This window comes from Triturus cristatus, chromosome 5_2 (assembly GCF_964204655.1).
Source record: "Triturus cristatus chromosome 5_2, aTriCri1.1, whole genome shotgun sequence".
In the NCBI taxonomy this organism is placed as follows: Eukaryota; Metazoa; Chordata; class Amphibia; order Caudata; family Salamandridae; genus Triturus; species Triturus cristatus.
The window spans coordinates 905,383,267-905,395,205 of NC_140588.1; positions in this window are offsets into that span (position 1 = coordinate 905,383,267).

Here is an 11,939-nt window from a genome sequence, read left to right on the forward strand (position 1 = left end):
GACACAATGTGTAAAGCAGTAACACAGTGAAAATACACCACTAAAGGAGCGCACTATAGAATTAGAAAAATAGAGTAATTTTAAATAAACATGACCAAAATGATAAAAATCGAATCAGTAAAATTGTAGATGTTCAATTTTAAAGATTTTAGCAAATATAGTGTAAAAATGCTTAAAGCACCAATAGTGGATATCTGGGTGTGCCGAACAGGGACAACATCCCAATTATAAGCCAACTGCGATGAAGTGCAGGCTGGCTACAGGGACCCAGATAGACCTGCTGAACAGAGTAGCTTTAATCCTGGTTTGCGGAGCGTTGCAAGAATCCATATCGAACATGCGTTGCACAGTCGAAGAGATCGTCAGTTTAAAGATGCGATGGAGCTGCGGTGCAAGGTCCTGCAGCATTATTGTCGAAGATCCCATCCATGAGGGCTTAGATTGCGAAGTCCAAAGTCGGAGATGCGTTGCGTAGTCTGGGCAATGCGTCGGTTCCGAGGAGCTGCGAGGCTGTAATGCGGAGACTGTAGTCGTCGTCAAGCTTCCATTGACGAGAGATGCGAGGGTCTACGCTGAGGCGGTTCTGATGCAGCAATGGGCTGCGATGCAATGCAGGTTTTTGTGGCACTTACGTTCCATGCAGCAGCGGCAATGCGTTGGTTCTGCTCCTGGTCACACAGCAGATGAGATGCGTTGGTTCCAATGGATCCACACGGACTGGTAGAGCACCTTAGGCCCACTTCCAAGGGTCCAGGACTGTGGTGGCACCGCTTGACAGAATAGACTCACAGATAGCAGAGTCTAGGTGAAGGTGCATGGTTGTTGGAGCCTTCTGTTCCTGAGACTCTAGTCCGGAGGCTAGTCATCTAGCCCTTGAAGTAACTCTGGGGCTCTGGGTTCAAAAGATGCAGTTCCAGTCCTCACCCAGGCAACAGGGCAGCAGATCAGCACTGCAAGGCTGCAGCGCAGCAAAGCATTAATCAGCAGGGCAGTAGTCTTGCAGAGAGGTAGTCCTTCAGCAGCTCAGCAGTCCTTCATTCTGGCAGAGTATCCACAGGTCCAGAAGTGTACTGAAGTGGTGGTGTCTGAGGTGCAGTATTTACACCCATTTGTGTCTCTGAAGTGAGGGAAAAGCTTCTGGAGGTTTCCCTTTGAAGTCCTCAGGCATCCTGTCTTTCATGTCCTCACTCTAGACTAACAATGGGGGGGTGCAGCCCTTTGTGTGGAGGCAGCACACAGCCTATTCAGTTGTAAGTGGGCATGTGCCCAGCTCCTCTTTCCCACCCTTTCAGTGGTGGCACGTCCAGGCACACCTAAGCTCCCTATTGTGTGTCGCTGTCTAGGTGGAATACACAAAGTCCGACTGTCAGCCATACCCAGTCTCATGACCAGAGAGACAGGCACTAAATGGCTAAGTCAGGAAAATGCCAACTTTCTAAAAGTGGTATTTTTAAAACTGTAATTTAAAATTCGGCTTCACCATCAGTTAAGATTTTAAATAAGGATTTTCAATTTGGAAATTACATTTATAAAATGTAATAAGATAAATCCAATATTATACTACAGGAGGTTAGACCTTGCAGTAGTGAAAAATTAATTTAAGAGCTTTACACTAACAAGACATGTAAAACCTAAGCATGTGTCCCCCGTTTTAAATACATTACACCTTACCCTCTGGGCTATTCAGGGCATACCCTAGGGGTGACTTATATGTGTTAAAAGGAAGGTTTGGGCCTGGCAAAAAGTTTCTTTTGCAAGGTCAAAATGGCAGTTTAAAACTGCACACACTTGGGTGCTGGCGGCTTTACTCCTCAGCTGTGGCTTCTTTCCCCACCACAATCCTCAACACTCTATTTACCAGTTCTTGCTTCTCAAGGCTGATTTATGGCTACTGATGCACGGATAGCCCCTGTGGTGTTTGATGCGCCTTCCCAGTCCTGTGAGGTCTTTCCTCCATCTATTGCTCAATGCAGGCTGTCAATTCAGATGCACTTGCTACCTCAGTCGGCCATCTTGAACCCTCTTTGTGATGTACATGGGGGTCACGACTACAGGTTATTTTGCCTCTCGCAGCTCCCTTATCAATACTGACCTGCCCTCTTCGCCACTGCTGAGTGTCTGATTCCTGCCACTCCCCGAACCTCTTTGATAGCCCTTTTGGAGGCCTTATTTAATGTCTGACAACCTATCTACTTCCCCATTTCATATTCAATGTCTGCATTTTTATTTTCTTGGCCCCCTTTCCATTGCATCTCCTCTCTAATCTCCAGTTTATTTCCCTCTGTTTTCTTATATCTTACTCAACCTTGCTTTTCTTTTCTCTTCTCTGCCTTCTTCTGCCTCCTCTTCCTCCCACTCTTATCCTCAGCCTTTATTCCAGGTCACCTCTGTCTCTTGCAGCTCTTCTCTCCCTCATGCATCCCTTGCCATCTTATTTTCCTTGCTATTCACCAGCACTTAAACGTTCCCACCCTTTGCATTTTCTGAGTAATCCTTTTGGTTCTCATTGCATTTTCTATTTCTACTCTAGACTTTCATTATTAGGTCTCGCCTGAACCAGCGCATGCGCTACTCTGGCGAGACTTTTAGTTAGTGGGCTTCAAAAAGCCGACCACAGCTTTTTGTGTGGCCTAGAGCGTGCGGTTATGCGCACAGTTACGCGCGCGCCATCTGGCTTTCCTCGCATCGTTCGTGACACTCTTACAGCGCGCGATCAGGCGCCATCTGGCTTTCCTCTTGCTTGCTCTCCCAAGCTCCTCGCTCCGCCCCTACCCCACGACAGAGCGCGTCTCGCGGCCGCGCGTCTTGTTGATGCTGTCTCCATGAGGGCTAACACGGCGAACTTTAGATCAGACTTAGGATAATTAAACTTTTTGGGTGAAGACAGAGAATAATTACAAAGAAAACTGACCACTGCCCCTCATGGTTAGTGCTGGCAGCGTCGTAGCGCTCTCCCACCACCACCCAACTTTCAGCCATGTGCACAGCAGTAGCCCTGTTGTACAACATAGCTAAAATAAATTTACAAAGCCATTAGCTTATATGCGAAGCCTATTGACTTTGTCAATGCCTGTTTTCTCTGCATTTTCTATCAGGTGATATTGCGTACAGCGCGCTGGAATGGCAGGCATCTCTTTACACAAAACAACTGCTCCATCTCTCTTACCTCGTAGAAGGCGGTAGCAACTGAGTTTTGACATGTAACATGCCGCACAGAAAACGTTAGCATGCCTTAGTTTTGTGGCATGCGTCATTTTAAAAACAATTGCAAGAACGTTAGGTAGGCATCTTTTTCATATAAAACAACTCCTCTCATCTCTCTTCTTCACTCGCAAGGGTAGCAGCTGAGTTTGACATGCAACATGCCACACAGCACACGTTAGCATTCATTAATTTTGTGGCATATGCCTTTTTTAAAACAATTGCAAAAGCATTATTTTGAGACCTGGCTGCAAACCTTGAGTAACGATAAAAACAAGGACTAGAAAGAGACTGGACAAGTCATGTCGGTGGTGCCACCATAGTAGTAAATTTCCATTTACACAATCCTAACTCTGCATTTGTTTAGTCAGTAGTTTCATGATGTTATACCCGTGTATGTAAATCAATATGGATCAGAACATTTGTATTTAATTCCCTTTGTGCTTACCACAAAAATGCTCATCTAATGCTTTTCCAATGGGTATCGCTGTTAATATAAAAGTAAAATGCGTATAAAAATGTATCTATCATTTGTGTTATTGTAGACCAGGTCGAAGAAGAATATGATTATTTTCCTCCTGTGTTGGTGGAATGTCTCGTTTTTTGGCTTTGAAAATCTGGTCAACCTAGCAATGGAGGTTTATTCGTTTTTTGCAGAACAAAAACAAATAGTTTTTTCATTCAAACACTGCGCGAGAACAACAATCGTTCATTCTGAGGCCACATCTGCCCAACTAAAGATGGCGCCCACAATACCAACTGTACGGGTAGCGCACCAGTGAGCCTGTCCATTCCCACACAGCACGCCTTCACCGGAAGCGTGTGTTTAGTGTGCCAGTTGCCTTTCTAGCTTATGAGCTTTAGACACACAGGTGAGCTGTCACTGTGGGGACGCGGTGGAGAAGATTAGGTGCCCCGTGGGTAGAAACGTGGTTGTCATCGTTCGAAGGGACCTTTGACTTTTTTGGTTGCCCACTGGGGAGGGCCTCTGCAACATTTGAGGATCTTGAAACAATTGTTTAATATTTTAAGCTTTGATCTGCCGTTCATTGATGATAAGTGAATGTGTCCCCTTTTGACGAGTCCACCAGTCAGTGTTGGTTTTGTTGTCATTAGACACTTTGCCAGCGCCTGCCGGAGGTGGTGCGTGATGTCCACCACATTCTGTATCATAAAGGTAGAATAGTGTTTTCTGTTGCCTGCACATGAGATCGGCATCGCACAGTGTGTGGTTAAGGATGACTCCAACATTCTGAGCTGATCCAAACCATCTTAAAAAGCGGGGGAGGACAGGGAAGGGTGAACTGATAAAGGGCAGAGACCAAAGGGAACGAATACAATGATAAGGAAGTGTAGGAACAACATGAATGAAAACATTGAAGAATATATGTCTGTTTTAGGCTGAAGTCCACTGCTGCTCTTCGCCTATATGCCAGTTATCTAGATTAACACCTGTAGCCCTGTAAAAACTGTAGAGTAACTCTGGGACCTGTTGATACCTGCGGCCAGGATTCAGACCCATATAAACCATGGGCGCATCCATAGATGGTTGGGTCCTCGTGGTTCCCTATGACATGGTTGGCACTCTCTCGACTGTCACCCTGCTCTCTCTTTCCTGTTAACAAAGCCAATAGCTCTGTATAAACACTTATAAGGCCCAAAAGGTGAGACCTATTGGCTATGCCAATGCTTGTTATTATTCCCACTGGTGTGCCTCCATTCTTCAAGCTGTCTTTTTGGTTCCTTGTAATAATCCTTTTACAACTCACCCATACAGGGATGCTGTTTAATTCTGATGTTGTGCCCTCAGAACAATTTTCCCACAACTCATCAGCATTTCATGACTGAAAAATCCCACTGAAGAAATGTGAAGAGAATATATTTGTATACAATTCTGACTCGTTAAAATGAAGTCCAGACTTATTGGCTTTCTCAATGCTTGTTAGGTTTCACCTGAAACAGTGCATGCGCTGTCAGCAAATCTTGTGTAAATAAAAAAAAAAAACTTAAAACATGTTTAAAGCCCACCCACTACTAACAATTACTTTCCAGTGGTTGGCTTCTTATTGGACAGTGCCTCCTGCTTCCTCTTGGCGCTTCAGTGTTCATCCCTGCTGTGGAGCATGGACCAAGTACAGCTTGCTGTCTGTGGCCAGTGTCCTTCCATTGGCCACATACTTCTCTAGGTACCTTTTTTAAAAAAAAAAAACTTTTGGTCATGCACTCCATAAGAGTTTATGTGTTTTGAAGGTCCTCTCTACACCTCGCATTCACCCCAAAGCCTCCCTGTTTTTCCCACCCCCTCCCGTGATCTTGTTGCTTGCACCATCCCTCCCACCTCTTCATTGTGTACCCCTTCCCTCTCACCGACTCCCGCAACCTTTTTGCTTGCCCCTGTCCATCCCACCCCTGTTGTTTGCCTGTCCCTCCCACCCCCGTTGTTTGCTCCGTACCTCCCACCCCTGTTACTTGCTCTGTCCCTCCTACCCCTCCATTGACTTTTTTGCTTGCACACATCCCTCACTCTCCCTCCAGCGTTCTTGTCCATCAGAAAAAAGCGCTATGAAGCAGCCAGTGTTTGCTGCGTCACAGCACCTTTTCTCCTTTTGAGACATGCTACACAGCCGTCCGTGCTGCTGTGCAACATGTCTAAAAAAAATGGCTATTCCATTAGATCTCACATAGGTGAAACCTATTTGCTTTTACCAATGCTTGTTTTTCTTTGGCGGTAGACTCCTCGAGCCTCCTCACTTCCATTTTCATTTGTTTTTTCCCCTACTTTCCCCTTCAAATCTTTTACACTCTCCTTTATTTTATTTTAAACGAACGCAGTCCCTTTTCCCCACATCTGAATTGTTTTGTTGACTATTCAAAACCCTTCCCTGCTGCTTTTCCTTATCTATTTTGGTTCGGCTCTTGTCCTCCAGGAAATATGAAAACCCTGAACTATTTATCTCATTTTTAAGTGACTTCTCGTTGAAAAATACTTTCTACCGGGTCACTACTTTGTTAGGAATAGCTGGAAATGTTTGAGGATTATTATTATTATTATGAATACTCCATTGCAAATTGTAATCACGAGTATTATTATTATTGTTATTACTAATATTGTTGTTATTATTATTATTGTTAATAATAATAATAATAATAATAATAATATTTTAGTCTCTTTCCAGACCCGGGACAGGATACTGAATTTGTAGTGTTTTTCGAATTTCTTCCTCTTTTCTGGAAATTATTAAAAATGGAAATTTCTCACCAAATACTTTTAGATGTATTAGGTTGTCATCTGATGCTTATAATATATATTTCTTTTTTGTTTTTTTTACTAAACCACATCTGCTACCACCTCGTCACACATGGCAAAGAATAATCTTGCTGACTGGTTTCAGGACTCCCCAGGTTATACAATATGCTGCTGTCTTGGGAAAAACTGAATGACGGGCTTTGTGAAAAAAACACACAGTGTGACCGGCGAGCAGCTGATCAACAAGCACGCGGTCTTGCTGAAAAATTAAACTGACTGAGGGTCAACTCGTACACTACCGTTTTCGTCCACTTAGTGGTGCTGTTAGCAAACATAATGAATAAAAGGTGTTAAAATGTAAGTGTAAATATATAACTTATTCTTTTTGAGCTAAGCCTTTTTTTATTGGTTCAATTCACAACACCTCTTGTGCACATAGGTACAATTTTGTTGATCAAATAGTTGATTTTGCTGAAACAAATCACACGCTTTCTAGGTCAGATTATGCATTCCTCTCTTTGCTTAATTTTAACGGCAGCCGTGTAAACACACACCGTGATCATAGAGATGAGAGATGTAAACGAAAAAATTACAAATCCTAGAGTTCCTACTTAACGACATATGTCGTCGTAATCGATTGTCCAATATCCAATCAATTCTCCGTCAGACCACAAACATGTTGAAAAGTGTTAACTCCCCCCTCTTCTGCTGCGAGGAATTCCTTTCCTGCGTACTGAGATTCAAGGTCTCAGTCTTGCTTCTGATCTGAAAGATTTGATTCTATGTCAGGACCAGAGGCATCAGATTATGCAAGTTTAAATCTTTCCAACCACCATAGAAACAGGGTACTTAGCGGTTTATGGCAGAATTCTTTAAACATATTCTGATGACCAATCCGTCATGCAGGTAATTTCTTCCACGCATCCTCCCACAGCAAAAGATTTAGAAGCGATGGCCCCTCATACAGAATGAGCTCCAAAAAAAGAATGATAAAGAAAAATCCTTCACCACTGGAAGGGTAACCCATGTGAGCACTCCTGCGCGAAGAAATCGCTTAAAACGAGTCAAATCTCCATTAGTTATATTTCACTATGGTTTATTTACATTATATTTCAATAGTGAAAAAATCCATTCATCTGTTCATGGAATGTATGTATCCGCTTTTCATTGCGATCAAATGTTGAACAAATATAGCTGATTCACAGGAATATAAACACAAATCCCCGATACATTTCGGGACCAGCCCTTCTTCAGGGGGTTTTCCCTATGAGATGCTCAAATTTGGGCGTGCTCCGTTCTGATGCTCCTTAATGACGTTCGCGAGCATGGGTTACCCTTCCAGTGGTGAAGGATTTTTCTTTATCATTCTATCGTTACACCTCAAGATCAGGAGGTGATGCCCTGTAGCACCCATACTTTGTGAAATTGGAACTAACAGAGTAACATTAAGAGAAGAAAGGAGTGCGACCGTTTCTACAATTTTTCTCCAAAAAAAGAAGCCATTTCACATATCGCGCTAATGTAGGGCAAGACGACAGTGGGGCCTGAGCTTGTAACGGTGTTTGTTTACTTGGCTGCGGTTCAAATAAAGCAAGGAGGAGAACGCATGTTCATCGACTCTGTGCCCTTAATAGAATTGAAGGTTATTGTTCACAAATGTTAAAAAGTTTTCGATTTTAATTATTGAAACTTGACTGATAAAGTTCATTTTCCACAGTCCTCCTTTTGAGATTAGTGGGCAGGGATACGCTTGCTCCGAGTGGATTGGGCGGGTCCATTAGTAAAAGCTGCTCACAGGGTGGGTGGGATTTTAGGGAGCAGATGCCTTGAAAAGTAGGTAAAGTCCCACAAACATGCATGCTTGTGGGTATTCACAATAAAATGCAAGGGGCACTCAAACTGAAAATAAGGACTGAGATTTACTCCTGTTAATGTTAGAAGTAAGTCTGCATCCAGTGTGGAAATGGATGAGAATAGAGTATGTTGGAACTACTGCCAGGAAATGGTTACTGATGTGCCTTTCACTTCTCAGGAGTGAGTGCTCCGCCTCCTGCAATCCTAAGTGAGGACCAAACAAGTTAGATATTTACTCACACAAGTTCACTGCTACATTTAGAGTATTTTTGCATCATTTTTGGAGAATTGGTACCATTGGGTCTCCCTCTGCTGTCTCCCAGGGTCCTACAGGAGTGCTGCCTTCTAGCTTGTTTTCAGTGAGGTGGGACGCCACACTCTTGACCGAGTTCACACTTACGTCTGATTTGAAATACTTTTAAATCTGAGGATTTGTTAACAGGATTTTTCAAACGTCTCTTTTCTTTCATTTGACATCGTCCAAAGATGCCAGTCCTCCATGTTACACTTAGTTGTAAAGTTCTGCTAGCCACCAATTCTGGACCCTAAAGCACTTTCAGAGTGTGGGTACGTACAAGAGAGAGTGGCGAGTAATGTTGCATGTATACATTGGTATTTATATCGCACAAACCTAGCTAGGGAGCACAGGAGCGCTGTACATTATGTGGGGGTGTTGGGAGATGTATACATCAAGGGACACGTGGGAATGACGCAATTACATTGCACATTATTCTAGGCACAGGGTGATTAAGTGATTTGCCCAGAATCACAAGATGTTAAATTGTGCTCAAGGCTAGGATTTGTACGTAAGTCTCCAAGTCAGCATCTGTAGCCACCAGACCACAGCTCCTTCCTGGTATAGTTACTGCAGCTGGTGCTATGGCATCGATGGACAGTGTCTGGGGGCAGCCTGCTATCAATATGACGCCAGGGAGACTCCAAGAGTCCTGGGTGCCCAGTGTTTAGAGATGGAGTCAGCCTTAGGTGCCTGACTGGACAGGATGTTGTATACATCTGAGGAGGACTAGCGTGGAGAGAGTATGGTTATCCTAATAACATGGTGAAGAGGTGAGTCATTAAGTATCTTCTCAATTTGAGGAAGTCTTTTTCACTCTCCGCTGCAAAGTTTGGGAAATCCACTGGGCGGGGGGGCCTGGAGAGACCGACCTCTGAATTTTAGTTACCTGAATGGTCGGGTTGACAGTATGTCAAGGACCTGAGGCTTCTGGTTGGTTGACAAGGGACAGAGGGGGTAATATACCGAGGGTTGCACAGACGACTCCTACACTGCACCCAGAGGCTTTTATACTGGTATGTAACGCAATGCTTTGCACCACACAAGCAACCAAGTAAATTATTTTTGCGGAAGTGCCTCACAGGTGTTTGTGCCACCTTTGTGCACCCCAGGGCACTATGGAAATATAGTACATGTAGCACCACTGCTATATCAAGAGAGTCTTTCCTGATTTGCATGGCGGCATGGCCCCATGCGAATGAGGGAATCTTTACCTTTGCTCCTACGCCATATTATGGATGCGGACGCAAATGTAAAGAAATTGTCAGGAGCAGGGGCGGCTGGTGACATTTTAAAGTGGTGGGGCGTAAAATGATTGGTATACTTCACCGGTGCGAGCGAGCGTAGCGAGCGAGCCCGAACCCCTATAAGGAGGGTTCAGGGGGGTTCTCCCCCCGAGAAAATTTTGAAAAAAGAGAAGAGAAATCGTGCATTTTCAAGCAAATTTGAGAAAGCAGGAAGGTTAATAAAGCAATTGTGAAAATGCAGTTATAACATTAATAAAGAGATGTCATATAACATAGTTAGCTGCTTATTCAGTATAACCACAGAGCTTCATAACAGACTTCGAGATACAATGCATTTCTGAGTACCTCACTCACAGATGTTTTTTATTTAACATGTAATAATGATATGATTTTTAGCTTTCAGTATCTTTATGGAATATAATAGATCACAATTTTAAATTCAAACGTTTCTACTAAAGACACGTTTCGAAGCGTTATCTCAGCACAACTCTTGCATCCCCCACTTTCTCTGCCTGCCATTGCGCTCCATGCTTCTGAAAGGTGATAAAAAAAAACACAAGCAGACTGGCCAGGGCCCTGGGAGAGAACCCTATTCCCTGATGATGAACTGCCCCACACCTGTTTATTGGTAAGGCGCCCATCCCTGCACTTTGAGCCCTCTTGGTAGCGCTTAGTAGTATTTGATTCAGGGTGTGAACTGTAAGGCCCATCAGGGAAGGTGGGTGTCACTCTGAGAGGATGATGACAACGGTTGGTGAGTGGAAGAAGGAGATAGAAGGACATGATACTGGGTTGGAGGTCGCAAATAGCATTTACCCCTGAAGAACTAAAAATAAATATCCCAAGTGCTCGTGAAAATTAAATATATAGCACTATTATAAGGCTAGGTGCTCGTGTCATGTTACAAGTTATCATTTGTACAGACATCCCTAAAGCCACTTTAAAGCACAGAAAAAAATAGTTTTTACATCTACCCCTGCAGAAGGTTAATTATCAATCAGGAGGGAAACAGTGCACGCAGCCATCCCTGGTGTGAATGCGCACTTGTTACTACTGTTGGTATTTTTCGCCCCCCCCCCCCCCCCAAGGGATTGCCTATATAACGTGCCGCTAGTGGCACCGGGTCCAGGGGTGCGAGTGGCCCACTAAACTCCAATTAGGACTGTTTTTTACTATCAAATGAGGAGAGTGGCAATTTTACCTTCTTGCACGAGGTGACGAGGACACGACATCTTTGCTTCGCTGCTACTTCCTCCTTTTAAAATTGACCTCTGCTGCCCACCCCCTGCCTCTCACTGTCCCGCTGCCATCCCGCCCTGCCTCTCACTCTCTCGCTGCCAGCCCGCCCCTGCCAGCCACTTAATTCCAGGTTCTGTCGGGCGGATTGCGCCAGGCCCGGATCCCACCTGCTTCATCAGGCCTGAGCCTCTCTCTGCTCGGCGGTAATCGGAGCTCGCTCGGAAGAGACCGCTGTGGTCTGGGCCACAAATAGCCGTATTGATTGATTCATACACACGGCAGGCACCTGGGGCCTGCTATTGGTAACCCCCAGCCCCAGGCTCTCACCCAGGGGTGGGTCTCTATCGCGTGTGCTTTGACTGGCGGTGAGAAGATGGCCGCTCCCTGGGGCGTTCTCTGCGCGCGCAAAATAGCCCATTTCCTCAGTTTATAGAAACATGTCAGCAAATGGTTGTCATTTCACGGTGGTTGGTGTTTTCATAAGGAGATGTAAGACAGTCAAACCAAAACTACCAAGAATAAAGTCTAATACGATACTAAAATCAACTGGAATGTGCAACTTCGGTGAAGTCATTTGTAACTGGTAATCTACATTTTTTTACCATGGTAAACGCGTCTGTTAATAGAATGTCAACCACAGATATTGTTATCAACTTTTAAACAGTCATTCATCTTACATCTGTGATGCTCACAAGTTGTAGATAGAGCCATTATTATGGTATTGATAAATACATTATGTTTTCAGGCAAAATTCGTGACTCAGAAAGCTATGGAAGTCTACACAGTGATAGACAGTCGAGAGAAGACCTTTATCCCCTTAGAAGAAAAGACCAGGCCAGCGAGCAGAGGACAGGGG